Below are 12,409 nucleotides of genomic sequence, written 5' to 3' on the forward strand. Positions count from 1 at the left end.
GATTACACAGCCAGACACCATGCAAAAGCAGTCTTCCCTTTTAAATGACTGATATGCTAAGTTATTTCATAGCATATCATTTTGTTAAAGGTGAATGCAAATAAAAAACAAAAAAACCAAAAAAACCAAATTCTACTTCTCTCCCAGTCCTGTTTCCCACATTAAATTTGATTCTACTCAGAAGGCACCTCAATTCTCTTTTCTGTGAATCAGAAACTACTGAAATTAGAGACACCCAAGTTGGCTCCAATGCCATCTAACTTTGATTACAGAGGAATATCGGAAGCCATGGAAAAAGAAATGACATTTTTCTATTATTTGTTCTCTGGCAGCCCACTGTGATTTAGATCATTATGCATTATGCATTTTACCTTCTACAGTTCAAAGTACTTTGAACCTACTAAAAGAAGTAGACGGTAAGGCCAGGTGCTATGGCTCATGCCTATAACCCCAGCACTCTGGGAAGCCAAGGCAGGTGGATAACCTGAGTTCAGGAGTTCCAGACCAGCCTGAGCAAGAGCAAGATCCTGTCTCTAAAAATAGCCGGGCACTGTGGCAGGCACGTATAGTCCCAGCTACTTGACAGGCAGAGGCAAGAAGATTACTTGAGACCAAGAGTTTGAGGTTGCTGTGAGCCATGATGCCATGGCACTCTTCCAAGGGCGAGAAAGTGAAACTCTGTCTCAAAAAAAAAAAAAAAAAGGAACCAAAGAGTAGACTAATGGCTTTCTTAAGAGAGCACCACATCTGAGAAGGGGCCTGCTCAGGTATACTGTAGAAAAGAAAAGTTATTTCAACTGCTGATTTTATTGAAAGATCAAATTGTTGAAAGTTGGTAACAAATTGAGAATGAAAACCTATAACACTGGAGCACTGGAATTTAAGATGCCGTTACCCTCAATATCCAATCGATCGCTAAATTCTATCCGTAATACCTGTTAAAGAGATCTAGAACCTATCCATGGTCCTCTCTTCTGTCCCAAAGTCTGCCCTATCATCATTTCTCACCTGGACCTCTGCAATAGCTTTCCAACTGGTTTCCCTGCGTCTTTCTAATCCATTCTAGTATCTAATCTTTCTCCAGTTAACACTTCAAAAAAATCATATATGTACACTATGTAATTCTTATTCAAGATAAGAATCAACTCAAAAAAATAAGTACAATCATCACCACCATCAACTACATGCAAACATCCAAAATTGAAATCTACACCAGCCGGGTGTGGTGGCTCATGTCTGTAATCCCAGTATGGTAGGAGGCTGAGGACTGAGAATTGCTTGAACTTGAGTTTGAGACCTGCCTGAGCGAGAGTGAGACACCCGACTCATAAAAAAATGAAAAGCCGGCTCACACCTATAACCCCAGCACTGTGGGAGGCTGAGGCAGGAGGATTGCTTGAGCTCAGGAGTTCAAGACTTGCCTGAGCAAGAATGAGACCCCGACTCATGAAAAGAATTAAAAAACCCAGCCAGGCGCAGTGGCAAGCACCTGTACTCCCAGTGGCTTCAGAAGGTGAGGCAGTGGGATGCCCACAGCCTGAGTCTGAGGTTGCAGTGAGCTATGATGCCATGCACTCTGTTCAGGGCATAGGGTGGGACTCTGTCTCAAAAAAACAAAAAACAAAAAAATAAAAAGAAAAAATTAAAAAATAAGCAAGGAAATAAAAATTAAAAAACAAACAAAAATTAAAAACAAAGTGAAATATACACCAGTCCCAAGAAGAGAAATAATCTAAAGAATCCAACAAATCACAGAGTGTACAAATAGGAACTTCCTTGACCTAATCAAATCAAAAAATGTCTGCTTAGCCACGGACACAATCAATAGAGTAAATCGCCCACAGAATAAGAGAAAATATTTGCCTGCTATACATCTGATAGAAGACAGATAACCAGACCTACAAAGAACTCGGGCAAATCAGCAAGAAAAAAAATCGGGAGCCACCCGTAGCACAGTAGGTAGGGCACTGGCCACATACACTAAGGCTGGTGGGTTCAAACCTGGCACAGGCCAGCTAAAACAACAATGACAACTGCAACAAAAAAATAGCCGGGTGTTGCGGCGGGCACCTGTAGTCCCAGCTACTTGGGAGGCGGAGGTAAGAGAATTGCTTAAGCCTAAGAGTTTGAGGTTGTTGTGAGCTGTGACACCACAGCACTCTACCCAGGATGATAGCTTAAGACTTTGTCTCAAAAAATAAACAAAATAAATTTTAAAAAATCAAACAACCCTATTTAAAAGTGAGCAAAAGACATGAACAGAAATGTTTCAAAGGAAGACAGTCTAACATCCAAAAAAAAACACATGAAAAAATGTTTAACATCTCTAATCGTTAGACAAGTGCAAATCAAAACCACAATGAGGTATCACCTAACTCCAGTGAGAATGGTTCTCAAAACAACAAGAGCTGGTATGAAGGCAAAGAGAAAGGAACACTTACACACTGTTGGTGGGACGGCAAACTAGTGCAACCTCTACAGAAAGTTGCGGGGAGACACCTCAAAGAACTTAAAGTAGAACTACCATTTGATCCAGCAATCCCACTGCTGGGTACACACCCAAAGGAAAAAGGGTCATTTTATAAACAGGACACCTGCACGCCAATGTTTATAGCAGCACAATTCACAATTGCAATGACGTGGAAACAACTCAAGTGTCCATCAGTAGTACATGAATGAATTAATAAAATGTGGTATATGCATGCCACGGAGTACTCAGTTATAAAACAAATGGCAATAGAACGAGGTTGAACTGGAAACCATTCTTTTAAATGAAACATAACAAGAATGGAGAAACAAACCCATGTACTCAATACCAAATTAGAACGAACGCACCAATACTTAAATGCACATATAGAAGTAAATCTCAATGAAAATCAAGCTGGGGGGAGGGAGAAGAAGGGAATGGATAATTCACATCTATTGGGTAGAGTGCACACTATCCGAGTGAAGGGCACACTTAGAACTTGAACTTAATCTACACAAAAACAAAGTATGTAGGCTCATGTCTGTAACCCTAAACACTCTGGGAGGCTGAGGCGGGCGGATCACCTGAGCTCAGGAGTTGATACCAGCCTGAGCAAAAGCAAGACCCTGTCTCTACTAAAAATAGAAAAACTAGCCCGGTTTGTGGGAGGCACCTGTAGTCCCAGCTACTCAGGAGGCTGAGAAAAGAGGATTGCTTGAGCCCAAGAATTTGAAGTTGCTGGGAGCTCTTACACGATGGCACTCAACCTGAGAGGGTAACTGAGCAAGACTCTGTCTCAAAACAAACAAATAAAAAAGTAAGTAAACAAAACATTTGTATCCCTAATGTTCTAGAAAGGCAAAAAAGAAATCCTCTCCTCAAAAAAATGTTTAATTGATTATTTTCCTTCAATGTGGTTTTCAGAAGTTACCTGTTTGGGTAGTGGAGGGGTCAGAAAGAGCAGAATGAGTTTATTCATTGGCAATGTCTGTAGTCTCTTCATCCCTGTATTTCACAATCACCGTTTTCTCTTTTTTTGGTTTTTTTTTTTTTTGAGACAGAGTCTCACTTCATCATCCTTGGTACAGTGCTGTGGCATCACAGCTCACAGCAACCTTCAACTCCCGGGCTTAGGCAATTCTCTTGCCTCAGCCTCCCGAGTAGCTGGGACTACTGGCGCCCGCCACAACGCCTGGCTATTTTTTGTTGCAGTTCGGTTGGGGCCAGGTTCAAACCCGCCACCCTCAGTATATGGGGCCGGCACCCTAACCACTGAGCCACAGACGCCACCCCACAATCACTTTTAAACTTCACCAGAAAAACAAAGAAAAAGCTAACAAATACAGAGATATTTCAGTGTTTTAAACAGAAGACAGCTATACCACCCATCCTTTGCTTGGTGATCTCAGGAGAATGAACATGGCTGAATGAGGAAGGAAGGTGAATACCAATAAAGGTGCAGGAGTGCCCATATCTGGGTGTGCAGAGTCCTAGATGTGGATCTCAGAGTGAGTTCCAGGACAAGATGAAATTCCCAAAAGTGCATCTTACTCTGATCTTGCTGTGCTGTTGATAAGCTATTATCTTCATCAGCAAATTTGCAAACAAGTGATTAAAGACTATCCAACTTGACCTTTACAAATGAGTAAGTGCATTTACTCTCTTCCTTAGAATCACAAATGTCCAATCTGAGAATGCCAAAGTCTACGTCCCCTCTTTCCAAAGTGGGTACGGGGCCATACCTTACTGAGGTTGAGAAGTAAATAAACATTTCTTGAACCATGCCAGCTAGTATTTAAAAAGCCTTATATTTAATAACTCATTTAATTATCACAGCAAGCCTTTGCAATAATTATACCCACAATCATCTCCACTTTATAGATGAAGACACCCAGCCAGTATATGGCAGAGTTAGAAGTCAAACGCAGGTAAGTACTCAGCCTGTGCCATACAGTCTCTTCAGTGGAAAGAAGGAACGAAGATAAAAGGATAAACAAGACAGAACAATCAATGGATTAGCTGACAGACCCACCTGAAACCAGGTCAAAGCAATCATCACAGAAGTGCAAAGAGAAAGCCTCACAGAGACCAAAGGAGGCTAAAAAGGAAAACACCACCACCTATCCCCTATGAGTAGTGGATCTAAATGACACTGGCGGGCTACATAGGGAAGAACCTCGGTGCTTCTCAACACCAGCTGTGTTTCCTCTAAGGGATAAGTCTCTGGTTGCCACCCAAACCAATCCTTGAGAGTTCAATGGGACTCTGATTCACCAGGTCCCAGGAAAAGCTCCAATCATGAATAACACTACCGTGTACTGCCTGGCCAACTGTGTGTTTCCCATCAAGAAAATATAGTCTTGAGGTCATCCTAAGAGTCCCACTGTACCCTCAATATCCAATCTGTTGCCAAATTCTATCCATATTTAAGAGATCTAGAACCCATCCATGGGCGGCGCCTGTGGCTCAAAAGGGTAGGGCGCCGGTCCCATATGCCGGAGGTAGCGGGTTCAAACCCAGCCCCGGCCAAAAACTGCAAAAAAATAAAAAAATTAAAATAAAATAAAATAATAATAAAAAATTAAAAATAAAAATAAAGTTTTAGAACCCATCCCTGGTCCTGTCTTTTGCACACCAGCTCCACCCTACTATCATCTCTCATCTGGACTACTGCAACAGCTGTCCAGCTGGTTTCCCTACATCTTTCTAATCTATTCTCCACCCTAGAGCAGAAGTAATCCTTTCAAAACACAGCCTGCTTTGCCTTAGTTGTGGAATGAAGACAATGCCTTGACAAGGCCTACACAACCTGGCCTACACCCACCTCTCTAATCTGGTCTCCCACCATCCTCTTCATTCTTCTGTCTGTTGGCCAGAGGGGCCTTCTTTCAGCCTCCCATACCTGCCTCACTTCCCTCCCATTGTGGGTTACTGTCATAGGCAGATCCTCCTCCTTGGAATGTCTTTTCTTCCCCTCTTTGCCCTGTGAATTTTGTGTATCCATTAGATGTCAGGCCAAGGGTTACTCCTTAGGGAAGCCTTCTGTTACCAGGTTCTTACAGCTCCACGTATCTCTCCCTGGTAATACTTGCCACAACTGCAACCTATTTGTTTATCTAATTATTTAAGTTGATCTCCCCATCAATCTATAAACCTTTTGCAGACAGGTCTTTGTCTGGGTTTTTGTCCACCATATGTCCCCAGATTCTAACACAGGCTTTGCACACAGTAAGTACTCAAAAGATTTATTAATAATTTAGTAATGTCTTTAAGTAGTAAGAGGTTTTAAAAACACCTAATACTTTCACATCATTTTAAATTTCCTAATCAGTTGATTCTAAAATAAGCAGGGAGAGATACAGGGCAGATGAAGACACAATAACTACTATGCTTGGGCACTAATATGGATGGCTTCACCAAATGCTCTAATCATATCATAAAGTACTGGAGACAAAAAGCATTTCCCCCTCGCTCGGCTCCTGTAGCCAAGTGGTTAGGGCGCTGGCCACAAACACCAGGGCTGGAGGGTTTGAACCCAGCCCAGGCTTGCTAAACAACAATGACAACTACAACAAAAAATTACCCAGCCTGGGCCTGCTAAACAACAATGACAACTACAACAAAAAAATAGCCAGGCATTGTGGTGGGTGCCTATAGTCCCTGCTACTTGGGAGGCTGAGGCAAGAGAATCACTTAAGTTTCAGGTTGCTGTGAGCTGTAATGCCACAGCACTCCACCGATGGTGACATATTGTGACTCTGTCTCAAAAAAAAAAAAAGCATTCTCCTAAATCAGTGTTTTTGAACCTTTTTAATCTCACAGCACACTTGAACATATAGTTAAACTTCCACAGCACACTTATGTTGATAAATATATATATATATACTTAATGTACTTCAAACTTTTCAAAAACAATGATCTTTAAAAATTTACACAGCACACTCATTGAAAATCACTACCTTCAAGTCTGCCATGAATGTGGTATTAATAGAAAGACTACTAGTCACAAAGCCTGTCTGGAAAGAACTACAGCAAGGCCACAGTAGTGCAAACAGCCAATTCAACCAGTATCTGAAGACAGCTGCCTTTTTGCTGTCCCTGTTCTCTGGGATGGTGGGAGCATCTTAAACCATCACCTGGTTTCAGAGAAGGGCCCAGAGGCCCCAATAAGCCTCTCTTCCTTCAACTCTGACACTTGCTGCCAACTGCCTATCAGCAGATGGCTACAATTCGACTTCCGCAGCTATGAAATGTGAGAGAAAATTCTTTACTGACTCCATGAACTATCATGTTCAATGTGCAGGGAAAATAAAAAGTAGGAAAGATATGATTCTTTAATAATCAGGCAATCTAGTTTTACTGGTTATGCTGACAAACTTTTCTTGAAAATGAACTCATTGGAAAGTTATGCAAATTTTCAAGGAATGTGTCAGTTAAAACTGGCCTACCTGCTTGGTACAGCACCTCTTACTACTACATATGAGTTTGGATAAAGCTTGCTATTATGGCACAAAAGAAAGGCGAATACTGCAGGCACTGGGTGGGATCACAGCATGACCAGGCTTTCAAAACGGGGATATCTCAGGGGTCCAAATGCAATTTGAGTAGAGCCATGACACAAACGGATCAGGGCTAGACTTTGTCTGTTAATCCCTTGTTTCAATGTTTACGCCAATGTTATAGCTACTCTTTTTATTTGTTTTAAATTTTAAAAAGGATAAAGACATAAAAAATAAGTCTTCCAGTTTTCTCAAGTTTTACCCCACAGATCAAAAGGCACTCGCGACATCTGTTCAGTATGTGAGTATCAACTGTGAGTATCAACAGTTCCCAGGGCCAGCAGTTGCCACCACCCACATATCATTGGGAACTTCTAAGAACTTCACCCATACTGAGCCAGAAGCACTCCCATTTTGGCAATGTCTAGGCCAGACAAGATATGAGAATTTAAGCATTGCCACCCATTCTTCAGCAGGCTTATGACCCAAAGGAGACACACCTACTGGAACCCACATCATACAGCTGGCTCAGGACTGGAAAAACTGTCAATCTGATCTCTTCTCAGAACTACGCCTCTGAGAAGGAGTGGCCCCAAATCACAGGGCTCCAATGAGCTTGAGTCAACATTCAAGTTGTGTGTCTGATTACTCAGAGCTGCAAAATGACCCATCTCTAATATGTTTATTTCAATAAACAACTCCTGAATATCCAAAATTACCAAAACTGGGGATAAAAAGATGAATACAAATTGACTTTTGCCCCCAAGAAATTCAGACAAAAAATAATTGGAATACTGGGTGATCAATGCCATAGTACTAAAAGCCTACAAAAGATTCTATCTCTAAACATTATCTCATTTAATCCTCACAGTTATTAACTACCAGGATATTGTTCTCAGTTTCGAGATGAGGAAAACAAGACTGAGCCAGGTTGAGCGAACCAAGGCCTCAAGCCTTGATTTACTTAACTAGAGCCATGTTCTAACCCCAATCCAACTTGCCTCTCCTTGCGGACTATGTCCTCCTCCCAGACACAGTCCCCTCCCCTTAAGCTCCCACACACTCTCATTTACTGAACTGCTCTATTCCAGGTGCACCAAACACACGGCTCCTACCTTCCCAGTGTACATAGGAGTCTGACAGCACTACTAGCATTAATAAAGATGTGTGTTACGTTAGAGGGCGTCTGGGCTACAACCCGAACACAGCTGAAACACCTGGCTGCATTTAGAAAGAGTTAAAGAAGACTGCTACTCTCAGGAAGTATCATTTATACTAAGACTTGAAAATGAACAGAAATTAGTTCTAGACAGAATGGCCAACTCTCTCTTTGGCTGTTCTTGCTCAAGTTTCCTTCCTGGACCGGGTTCTCTTACCTCCCAGCAGTTCTGTATTCCCTGGATGAGCTCTTCTACTAAAGACATTCAACAGTTTAGGCTGATGACACCCAAATAGCTCTTAACCCCAAATGTGTCTTCAGAGGTCTAGACCTGGACACCTCAATGCAGTCTTGGCCACCTGCACTGGAATGTCCCTCAGATCCTCCAAATTCATGTTTCAGAATCAGCTCATCACCACCCCTTCCTTCCCAAACCCGCTCCTCTGGGCTCTGGCTTAGGACCAACCCTCCAGAAAGCTGGGAGTTATTCTTAACTACTCCCTGCCTTTCACACCCTATGGTCTTCTTTCTTAGCTGCACCAAATCCCCATCCACATCTGTCCACCCCTGTTGCCACTCTCAGACCTCAGGCCACCATCATCTCCCACCTTGTGTGCTCCTGATTGCCAGTTGCACTGCCTCAGTCTGGCCCCCAGTGCACCCAGTGGGCACTCCCCATCCACTGTCTCTGGTTCTGTCCATTTAACTCACTGTCTAATCCACTGTCCACACAGTTCAGGTCCTCTGCGAGGCTTTCTCTGATACAACCTCCCTCTGCCGTAGCAGTGAGGTGCCCCTTTTCTAGATAGATGCCCAAACCATAGTCTGCATATCCCTCCATTACCCCACTCTCCATGCTATGCTGCAAGTCTCTTACCTTGACTATCTCTCCAACAAATAACACAGACTGAGGGCTGAGGCTGTACCTTTACAGATTTTTAGTTTCAACTCTTAGCATATAATTCCTGACAGACAGTAAATTGTCAGTAACTCTACTGAAAGAATGGATACATGAAAACCATACAAAGGAACAAATAATCCTTGATGCTGGTCATATTCTTCAATCCTAGGAATAGTTCTTGAGAGATCCAAAGAAATCAAATTCAAAGACATCAAATCGAATCTCTTGAGAGATTCAAAGAGCTCTGTTGGCTGGGCATGGTGGCTCATGTCTGTGATCCTAGCACTCTGGGAGGCTGAGGCAGGAGGATCCCTTGAGCTCGGGATGCCACAGTGCTCTAGCCTAGACAACAGAGTGAGACACTATCTCAAAAAAAAAAGAAAAAGGATCACTCTATTAAAAATTCTTACCTAGATATATGATTAGTGTCAAGTATTACCAAACTATTATCACACCCCTCCCTTCCTGAGATACATTCCAGTCTCATCAATAGGGTAGGGGCATATTCAAGGTCAGACTTTAAATCTGGAGCCTTCTTACTGAGCATACAGACAGGGACTGAATGAATACATGTACTATCCAGTTCTAGGAAGATAGAAATCAAAATGGCATTTGTTTCCTGAAGCTGATTCCCAGGGGCTACTGGTTCTCCGCACCTGGCCTGAGGGGCTTGGCTCCTTCAGAGCCAGACAAGCAGGCTCATTCTCCAATCTCAAAACGTGACGAGGTGGCAGCTCTGCTGCTGAGCACAGCTCTATTCCACTAATCACACACTACCTTTGGCCGTTACAGGCAACAATTACACTGACAATAAACCAAGAGAACAGCATGCAAAGCCAGGGAGCAGACATGCAGTAAGAGGCTAACCCACAACATCTGTCTAGTCTCAAGGTAAGAGACCATGTACACAGAGGCAGCCAGACACCCAGTTTTTAAGCGCTCTACTGTCCACTCATTAGCGAAATCAACTCTCAGCCTTAAGAAGTACAGGTCAAGTTTCCTTAACCTGAAACTTGAAAATCCAAATTCCAAAATGCTTCAAAATCCAAAACTTTCTGAGTGCTGATGTGTTGCTCAAAGGAAATGCTCATTAGAACATTTCAGATTTAGGGATTAGGGTTACATGTACTCCACCTGTACGCATTTCACAGAGCTAGCTGAAACAGCATTTCAGAGTAAGCATCTAATATTCACAAAGATATATGTCTTAACTTAAAAACACAAAAATACAATGTGCTGGAGGTCTTCCTATGTCCACTTTCACAAGTCATATGTCATTTATCTTGACCACAACTGTAAAGGTGTTTTCACCCCCACTTTACAGGTAAGGCCAACGAAGCTCTAAGGGTGCTCAGGTTCACAGAGCTAAATACGTGGTGAAGCCAGAACTCATTATCAGGCATTCTGATACCAAGTTCTGTACTTTTGATCCTTGAGCTTTGTTTAAGTAAAAGCTTTATTAAGACATCACTCAGCTGGTGTAGTGATTCACATCTATAATCCTAGCACTTTGGGAGGTCAAGGTGGGTGGACTGCTTGAGCTCAAGAATTCGAGACCAGCCTGAACAAGAATGAAACCCCAGTCTCTACCAAAAATAGAAAAAAATAGCCCGATGTTGTGATGGGTGCCTGTAGCCCCAGCTACTCATGAGGCTGAGGGAAGATCATTTGAGCCCAAGAGTTTGAGGTTCCTGTGAGCTTTGATGTCACAGTACTCTACCCAGGATGACAGAATGAGACTCTGTCTCTCAAAAAAGACAAGCCAGGTACAGTGGCTAATGCCTGTAATCCTAGCACTCTGGAAGGCTGAGACAGGTGGATCGTCTGAGCTCCGGGAGTTTGAGACCGCATGAGCAAGACTCCTATCTCTAAAAAATTAGCCAGGTGTTCTGGCGGGCACTTGTAGTCCCAGCTACTTGGGAGGCTAAGGCAAGAGGATCTTTTAGCCCAAAAGATTTTGAGGTTGCTATGAGCTATTACACCATGGTACTCTACCCAGGGTGACAAAGTGAGACTATCTCAAAAAAAAAAAAAAAAAAAAACAAAAAGAACCCATCATTCATATGCCATACAATTCACCCAATTAAAACACTTAATACATATAAAACACTTAACACTTTAATAATATAAAGTGATGAAAGGATGTTTAGTATTTTCAGAGTTATACAACCTATCACCACAACCAATTTTAGAACATTTCCATCACTCCCAAAGAAAAGATTTTAAGGCAAAGTACCTCATGCCAAAGCTGACTTGTCCTGGGTAGAGTGCTGTGGAGTGAGTTAGACAGCAACCTCTAACTCCTGGGCTCAAGTGAGTCTCCTGCCTCCGCCTCCCAAGTAGCTGGGACCACAGGCGCCCGCCACAACGCCCGGCTATTTTTTTGGTTGCAGCCGTTGTTGTTGTTTTGGCAGGCCTGGCTAGATTCCAACCCATCACCTTAGGTGTATGTGGCTGGCGCCTTAGCCACTTGAGCCACAGGTGCCAAGCCCAAAGCTGACTTCTTAGTCCCTCCTCACTTTCCCTTATCCATGCCCACACTGTTCCCAGTCCTAGGCAACCACCATCTTAAACTTTTTTCCTGTTACAAAGTAATTACCATCAAGTGTTCTGTCAACTGCAACAAGTCTCTGGTGTCCCAGAAGGCAGGGACCTTTGCCAGTACACCGCTCTGACAGCCAAGCAATACTTATACTTACTGGTCATTCTAAATCCTTTCACATTTACATTCACTGCTTTTTTCTTGACCTCAGATCCTATCCCACCCCACCACCCCCCACTCCCAGGAAGAGAGTAACTGCTCTTTAAGATGCAAGTTAAATTCCTAACTCTGTTTTGACAGTTCATCATTTACAGAAGAACAGTGAAAGCATTACTCATCTATGATTCTTCACTAGGATCACTGTCAACAGGCATTCAACAGGCCTTCAAATAATCCAAACACAGGACTGAATGCTCCCTAATTAAAAAAAAAAAATTCATGTTAGAGAAGAAATATGAAGACCCAAATTACCAGAGTAAGCCTCAGACCCTACAGGTTTGACCTCACCAAACAATTAATTGGTTTGGTTGGGCGGCACCTGTGGCTCAGTGAGTAGGGTGACAGGTTCAAACCCAGCCCCGGCCAAACTGCAACAAAAAAATAGTCAGGCATTGTGGCAGGCGCCTGTAGTCCTAGCTACTAGGGAGGCTGAGGTAAGAGAATCACCTAAGCCCAAGAGCTGGAGATTGCTGTGAGCAGTGACACCACAGCACTCTACCAAGGGTAACAGAGTGAGATCCTGTCTCTTCTTTTTTGAGACAGAGCCTCAAGCTGTCCCCCTGGGTAGAGTGCCGTGGCATTACAGCTCACAGCAACCTCCAACTCCTGGGCTCAAGCGAGT

General features: G+C 42.9%; 1 protein-coding gene and 1 non-coding gene across 2 annotated transcripts in view; one reads left to right on the plus strand and one right to left on the minus strand.

Annotated features, from left to right (window-relative positions):
* Positions 1–102, plus strand: LOC111726397. The gene has a single exon (XR_002774179.1). It is a non-coding gene; the product is annotated as a small nucleolar RNA SNORA15 (small nucleolar RNA).
* MTMR12 (myotubularin related protein 12) overlaps positions 1–12,409 on the minus strand; it is a 91,547-nt gene that overhangs the window by 58,370 nt on the left and 20,768 nt on the right. The gene's annotated exons all lie outside the window — the stretch shown is intronic.

This window comes from Otolemur garnettii, unplaced genomic scaffold (assembly GCF_000181295.1).
Source record: "Otolemur garnettii isolate 467f Iridium unplaced genomic scaffold, OtoGar3 scaffold00063, whole genome shotgun sequence".
NCBI classification, from domain to species: Eukaryota; Metazoa; Chordata; class Mammalia; order Primates; family Galagidae; genus Otolemur; species Otolemur garnettii.